Raw genomic sequence first — 8585 nt, forward strand, 5'->3', positions numbered from 1 at the left:
TAAAATGTATTGTGCTAGACAAGAAGTCGAAGTCGACACAACAACAGCTGTATTGCTTTGAAACAGCACCCTCGCCCACCCGCTTTTTTCATTTAGCCTAACTTATGTCCAATTTGAGAGGCGTATGGAAAAGTTGTTGTTGTTTGAATTTCGCTATGTTATGCCGATAAAGTGGTGAATGTGCTATAAATCAATATGTGCTCGTAAAATTGTTGGCATTTTGCATAAACAGCAGATACATATGTATGTGTACAGCAACAGCAGCAATAACAATGCAAATACAGTGGCGGTCAAAAATGGATGACGGGTGTTTTGTTTTTAATAAAATTACAATGCTTTTCAAGCTAAAATTTGTCTGATTCTTTTTTATAAACATATCGTTCCTGCTTTAACAAAAAACTCTATATGAATCACACTTTCGCACTCTATACCGAACTTAGAAAAATTCCACAAATTTTTATCTAAATTTCGAGCTTTGTAACCAGAATATTAGAAATTTTTTGGGTATGCAGTTAACAAGCTTATAAAATTCTAGTAACATAAGTGCAAGTTTTGAGCACCTAAAAAATCGCATTGATTTTTAATTTTTTTTTTTGCTGACGGCTTTGCGGTTTTTTTTTTTTAAATAAATAGCGAAATTTAGACAAAAGCTGGTGTTGACTTTTTTTTTGTTTTTTCGCAACGGTCTTGCCCATATTCTTCCACAAAAAATTCATGTTTACTTATATAGAAAAATTGCAAACGCCGTCAACAAAAACAAAAATATTTTTAAATCAATGCGATTTTTTAGCCGCTCGAAACTTGCACTTATTTGACTAGAATTTTATTAGCTTGTTAACTGCAAGCCCGAAAAATTTCTAAAGATTCTGTTTAAAAAGCTCGAAAGTTAGATACAAATTTGGGGAATTTTTCTTAAGTTCTGTATAAAGTTTGAAAGTGTGACTTATATAGTATCTGTTAAAGCATGAAACATATTTTTATAAAAAAGTATCAAAAAAATGTTAGCTCGAAAAACATTGTAAATATTAAAAATGAAACACCACACCATTCATTTATTTTTGATCGCCACTGTACATACATAATACTAGATAAAACAAAAAAAAAAAAAAACTAAATAGAAATGAGAAACAAAACAAAGCGCACGCGACTGCAAAAGTTAATGACTTTAATTGTAAATCAATTGTGGGCGAAGAATTGAAGAAGCAGAAAATAGGTGCACTTATGAAATAAGAAAAAATTCTATGAAACAGCAGCTGATTTTAAAAATATGTAAAAAAAAATTAAAAAAGAAAATTATCCTTACTCAAAAGGTAAGCTATGGCAAATATGCGAGGCATTTTAGATGGCAATGTGACAGAATCCCATAGTCTACTGCCGTGTGACAGTTTTGTTGACAGGAATGATTTGCTTATGTATCTGCTACATCTACAAGCATGTATTTACTTATCTCTCTTGTTCATACAAGGATCTCATTGCCCTGCCCGGCTGTAGTGCCAGCAGGTGCAATGGTATAGCTAGTAAGTAAGGCGAGGACAAGGCATATTTAAAGCAGAGCTATTCACCCATGCGCTTGTTGTTTGTTGTTGTTGTTATTCGATGCCATGGGAATTCCAACGGCGCCAATGTTTGTTAGTCATTGTGGAACCATGGCAATTTCCGCAGACAAACCGAAACCGTGGGCGGTTAATTGGTTTACGTTGTGGGAGAGTTCATTTTGATTTCTGCGTAGTTGTATATACATAAATATGCAAATATTTTCTTTTTAGAAGTATTTTTTTTTCTTTGAAAGAAGTAATGAAACAACGTACTAAATAACTTAACTTAGCTTAGATTTCGCAGTAGGGTGTTAATAATAAGTGTTGTTTGTTAGTAGTCTTCAGAGTAGCCAGTTTCCAAAAATGACAAAAAAAAAATACCAGCGAGAAGGGCCTTTTAATGATATTTTTTACGGTTTTTTTTTTTTGTAGTATATGGCGTATGTATATGATTAATTTGAAATTTTTGCAAAACTCATGGTTTAAAGAGTGTTTTTGAAATGAAACCTTGATTAGATTACTGTGGCCACGTTGGAAAGAAACTTACTTGGGTTAAGCTTCTTAAATGCCAGAGTTTAGGCGTTGACAGCGGTATACCCGCACTGAAAGCGATTCTAAATGCAGAGAAAAAGCTCCCCTCCATCGCCAGTTCTTCTGCCACACAGTTAAGATATTTCATTACATATTTAACATTTTTGTTTTTTGGCGAATTAAATTTTTCCAAAACAACACGCGATTTATTCCAGGGCTCATGTACCCATGGGGGAAATTAACTACATTTCTTGACCAATTTGTTTTTTAAGAAAACATTTTTTCCCTCAATGAAGGAAGGCTAATATTTTATTGCATTTGGAATTCATTTTCTTCATCATTTGTCAAATTTAGTTTAGACACAAACCAGTTTCAGCTTTTTGCCAACCTCAGTATCACATTTTTCGAACGAATCCATCCTCGTTGGAAGCTTTAATAACCGAAATAACCAAAAAACGGTTTTGTAAAAATAAGTATTGTATATTTTGAGCCTTTCGAAATTTCAATTCAAGAAGTCAGACGGAAAGAATTTGTCTATTTGAATTTGATTTAAATTCAGGGTCCGTAACAAGTACAACTTGTATTAAAAAAATTGCTCTTTAACAATTATTTTTTTTACTTTTATTTAATTACTCCTTAAATAACCGTTTTTTCTGAATTTTATCTTATAAATCCAAAATAACAATTATTTTTAATTTTTATCTAAATAATCTGCTAATAACAGTTATTTTTGATATCTAAATTATATGTCTTAGATAACAGTTATCGAAGACTTTTATTTATAATATAAAAATCAAAACTAATTGTTATTTTTTTCAAATTTGCATAAATATTGTAAATAATTTTTTTTTTTTTAAATTGGAGTCTCGGTGAAAAAAGAAATTGATTGGTAAGTATCACTTAGTTGTAGAACATTTCCCTCATAGTGAATTTTTCCATGACAGTTTTCATCAATAATGTTATGTTCGGTCCCTGTTTAATTTTTTGTTTGTTATTTTTTTACCAGTATTCTTTCTGTCCAAATTAACAGTTAAATTTAGACTTATTTTTTCGATTAAAAATAGAAGTAAAATTGAAAAAATCAAAGCGAAATTTGAACGAAAAAATATACATAAGTCAAAAGTAAACTTTTATTTATGTTCGAAAAATTAAAGTCTAATTTTAACTCTTAATTTTTGATCGAAAAAATCAATAAAAAAACAAATATCCATAACAGGTACCGGCCCTAATTATATGGTTGACTCAAAAATCATGTGTAGTGTAGGGGAACGAATTCCTTCAACTAATCTTCATATGAAAAGCGTTTGCGACTTGCAGATTCAGCAAATGTTTTCTAGGTGGGTTCATTAGATTACCTTTATCGTTATCGATATTGGCAACCTTAAAGATACAGTTTTGTATGTATTCGATTTCTCTTCCTATTCACATATATATGTGTGTGCCCTTGTACTTATACTTTTGTGTGGGAACATAACCTTAGTACCAAGCTGTGCAGTCCAGGCACTTATTGTTTTTTTTTTTTTAGAAAAAACTCTCCTCTCCAAGCAAATTCTATTTATATTATGTTTGCGCAATATTTGCTTACACTCAGCGCTGACTACTCCATTTCACCAGCGGTTCATTGAACTTTTGCCGACAGATTGCAATTGAACTGTGTGCAAACGATTGGGGTGGGGAGGGGGCGGGGACTGGTGGGGATTTGAGCACAGATCTAAATTTGATAGCTGTAGGAAAGCAAATAATCTTGGCTGTGGCGTAAAATGCATTTATGTAGATAAGAAAAGAAGGAAAACAAGTGAAGTGCAAATTGATTTTGAATTTGCATCGCTATTATTTTTATTTTTTTTTTTTAAGGAGCACGTGATAACAGAGTGCGAATGATGAAATGGAAAGCTTTTACTACGCAGTGCGGATTTAAAATGCTATCATTTTGTTTATATCGTTAAATTTTTTGTTGGCATTACGATTGCGGTCAAGGAAGTTTAACTAAAAACATTCACACAAGCGAGTATGTATTTACATACGCAAGCAGCGCTTTTCTTTGTTTGCCAAGATATTTTTTTTTCGCAAATATTTGCAATTTCACTTCACTTCGGTTGTTGGCTGTGCGAAACAAAGAGACTAGAAGGAAGTGCAAGTTGGAGTGCAGCATGTTGACGGCAGAAAAAAAGTATTTTTTTTTTTATGTATTTGGTCTGTCAGCGACGGTTGTTAGTTATCTCATTCGCGTTTCAAAGTTCTCACCGCTTTGCCATTTTATGCATTCCTTGTTCGCTGCTGTCTACAAATTGATTAAGATCTGACGCGTTTTGTATTAACTTTCAAACTTATTTATGTACATATATTTCAGTCACGAAAGTTGGCGAATAAGTAAGACGTAGCTGAACAATCCTCTACTCCAAACTAATAGCTGGCAAAAGTTTGCTAGTACCTACCTGAAGATATGTACATATGTACGAAGTTGAAGGGGTTGGGTTTGGAGTATTCACAGAATATCAAAACCTCGACAAAATAAAAAATTCAAAATTTTTGGAAAAAATTTGTCATAAGTTTAGTTTTGTTTTTATATAACGGGACTCTATCCGTCAACTTATTCAGAAGTCGTTATATATAGGCGTCTGCTAACGGGACTCTAACTGTCAACATATCCCGAAGATTTCCATGCTCGTTCTTCGTTATACAGTAACTCAAGCAAATGACCACGTGTTGGTTTTTTTTTTAATATTCGTAATGTTTTTCGAGCAAATTTTTTTTTTGTATTTTTCTACTTATAAAATACCGTCCAAGCTTTAACCAAAAACATATATGTAAATCACAGTTTCAAACTTTATACAGAATTTAGAAAAATTCAACATATTTTCATCAAATTTTCAATATTTTAGAGTAAGTATGCAGTGCTAGTTTCAACCGACTAAAAAGTCGGGTTAATTTTTGAAAATATTTTTTTTTGGAGACTATTTTAGCGTTTTTTTTTATATAACAAGTGCAATTTATAAAAACTAGCGTTGATTTTTGGAAATTTTGTTGCTCACAGTCCCCCACATTTTGAAAAAAAAAAAAAACAAACAAAAAGTGCAAAAACCCGTTGCAAAAAAATTCTCAAAAATCAACGGTATTTCCTGACCATTTAAAACTACACTCCATTAGACTAAAATTTTATGGGCTATAAAATTATATAGCGAAAAATGTTCTAAAGATTCAGATTAAAAAGTGGAAATTTTGATAAAATTTTGTTGAATTTTTCTTAATTTTGTATAAAGTTTAAAGCTGTGGTTTATATGGTTTAAAGCTTGGTCGATATTTTTATAGAAAAATAACAAAAAAAAAAAACATTTCGAGTATTTAAAAAATACCAACACGTGGTCATTTGTTTGAGTCACTGTATCTATGAACCATTTTTGTATGGAAAACTTCGCAACAACGTAGTTATTTCGAGGGTTCATAAAAAATTTTGGGTGAGAAAATACCTTTCCAATGATACCCCTCAAGTCGAAATCAGAAGAGTTTAGGTTCAGTTATTCAAGTTTTTCTTATATCAATCTTTGAAAAAAGTTAAAAAACAGCATCAAAAATCTCGTTATTACGATTCCATTCAAAATTTTTTTTTTTAATATTTGTATGTAAATTTTTTAATCTTATACCGTTTTATCATTTGAGGTGACTTTTTCAAAAAACATCTTTAAGAAACTATTTTTATTAATAAAAACTCCATTTTTGGAGGTATTTTCAAATCGGTCCAGCTCGCTTAAATCTTCATATTTTTCCGAAATATTTTGGTGGACTTCTTAAAATATAATTGATTTTATAACTCCAATGGAAAAACAGTACCTATTTTTTTTTTTTTGTATGGGGAGTGATGCAGTCTAATGTACATACATATGTATGCCCTTTCAAGTCCATTTTTATCAAGCAGCTTTTAAGGAAAATTTCCTTTAATACCAAATCTTACCTAAATTGATTCTCTATCTCAGTATGCATAGTTATCGCTATAACTAGGCCTGGACATTCCATCCGAATTTTTTTACTATCCGGATAATCCGGATAAAAAAAATTAATGAATATTAACCGGATATGTGGTTATATAGTTTACAAAATTACCGAACATTAATCGGATTTTCGAATCTAAAAATTAACAATCAAATAATTAAGCTTTCTTTCATTTATTCTGTAATTCGATAGATTGAGTGATTTTTAGAAGAATTTTACGAAACAGTTCAAACATTGGATATTCGGATTACAAAATGAACGGATATTAACTAGATGTCCAAAATTTATCCGTATATATGTGTATATACATATGTATGTATATACATATCCGAATATGCGAATAGGGCCAGCCCTAGTTACACCTATTGATGTCGTTACAGTGTTGCCACCGCCCCAAAATCCGCACCAAGAAAACAAAAACACTAATGGATCACCCTTACATCCCAATCTCACAAATTGCGCGATTATCGCTGGCGCCACTCACAATTTCGAGTTAGCTGGATTTACTAGGTTTCAAAAGCTTTCCTGCATTTGTCTGCTGCAAGAACGATGTTTTATTGTTGTCAGTTTTACTTTTACTTTACTTTGAAACCTTAGAGCTCGTAAAGCTATTTCTGCTATTGGTATTGTGGCGTTTATTTTTTGCCTGCGCTGCTGATAAGCCAAGCAGTAAATTCATTTTTTTATTTACCTTTCACTTTGTACGTACATAATTGCCAATTGTGTTGATGTTGTAGATATTTTGGCCAAACAAATCCAACAGCAAACAAAAAATTGTTGCGGCGCTGCGCCTCTTTCTTCTTGCTTTTGAACTATTTAGACCACGACGAAATAGAAGAAAGCAGCCTACGGAAATACCAACAAAATCATTTATTTGTATGGGTTTTTTTTTTGGCATTTTGTTTTGCTTTTGAGATTTGTTAGCCAATCCTAATTACTTGTATAAACTATGCACCTCACCTGTGAGGGTTGTTGGTTGGCGTTGTGGGAATTCAAAAATATTTACATAGCTAATACATTTGCATACAAATACAACGTACAAATAAATACCAATAAATGCACTTGTAATGGGAAAACTTTCGTGTGGGCAAAAAAGAAAAAAGAGTTTCAAAATTTTGTGGCAAGAAGCAGCGGTTAACTTCCCCTTTTACTACTCATTACATATACAAATATATATGTATGTACATACATAGGTCGTACCATGACAACAAATTAAAAAAATAAATCGATACTCATACGCTTGGTTGGCTGTCGCTGACCGGCAGTTTTGTTGCTATATGTACATATGTAACTAAAATTGTTTCTTTTATTGGCGCAATGGTAAAACCCTATTCAAGGTCACACAATCGATTACTTGTGGTATGCGAGTGTAGAAACTTTTATTTGCGAACATGTGTGTGTGTTTATAAATTAATGCGTTAACTTTTGTAGATATACTATTTGATTTTTATGTTTTTGTTTGCTTTGCCCGAATGACCTTCCGCTTTGCTTAGTTGTGGTTACGTATTTATTTATTTTGTTTTATTTTTCATTGTTTTTTCTTTGTAACTTTGTGGTTTTGTGTAGATTGTGCATTTCTTCTGGCCTTTTACGGCCCCAGGGCGTTGTTATACACATACACGTACATCAATGGTAGGTAAAGCTATTTCCATTTATTTTTTTCATGCTTTTGTGTCTTCTTTAATTTTTGTCGACGAACGGCAAATAATGTGCACATTAGGACGTACCACTTTACAAGCAAATTAAATAATAATAAAAAAAAAAAAATTGCCGTACACCCCGGAGTCGTAAAGTATTTTTGCAAGGCAATTTCGAAACATTTTTTTTTTTTTGGCCGAACCCAGGGTTCGTCTCTTCACAATTTTTCGGTGACACCTACCCTGTGGTCAGCTGATTTAGTTAAGTGACATTAGGTTGCCCATCGAAAAGGGTTTTTGTTGAAAATTTCAAGACCCTACCCCCTAATTTTATGAGAAATATTAATGCCTATTTTAATAGGTTTTTTAAAGGTCATTTAGAGGTCGCGACCTCTCAGTTTAGGTCAGAAAATACGATTTTTTTAGATTTATGAGTTTTTGGATCATTTTTTTGATTCGATTTCAAAGATCGAACATGATCTGAAAAGAGGATATATAGACCTTTGAAATGGTATATAATAATCTATTGTCGGACTTGGCTTGTTGGGATTTTTTATGGGGTAAATTGAAAAAAAACCCATACTTCACTTAATTTCATAAATTTTGACCGTAAATAATTTCCACAATTTGAAAATATGCAGTACTATCTAAAATTAAATCTATTTTTAAACAAACTGATGGCTCATTTGTTCCAATCGCATAAAAATTGTCGAAGTTAGGCGACTTTTCTTAAATACCGCCTTGAATTTATATGTCAGAGCTATTAACTTATTAATTATTTTGCTCAAATATTACTTGTTTTATTTTATTGTATTTTATTTTATTGTATTCTATTTTATTTTATTTTGTTTTATTTTATTTTATTTTATTTTATTTTATTTTATTTTATTTTATT

This window comes from Rhagoletis pomonella, unplaced genomic scaffold (genome assembly GCF_013731165.1).
Source record: "Rhagoletis pomonella isolate Grant_MI unplaced genomic scaffold, Rhpom_1.0 Rhpom_scaffold_01071, whole genome shotgun sequence".
In the NCBI taxonomy this organism is placed as follows: Eukaryota; Metazoa; Arthropoda; class Insecta; order Diptera; family Tephritidae; genus Rhagoletis; species Rhagoletis pomonella.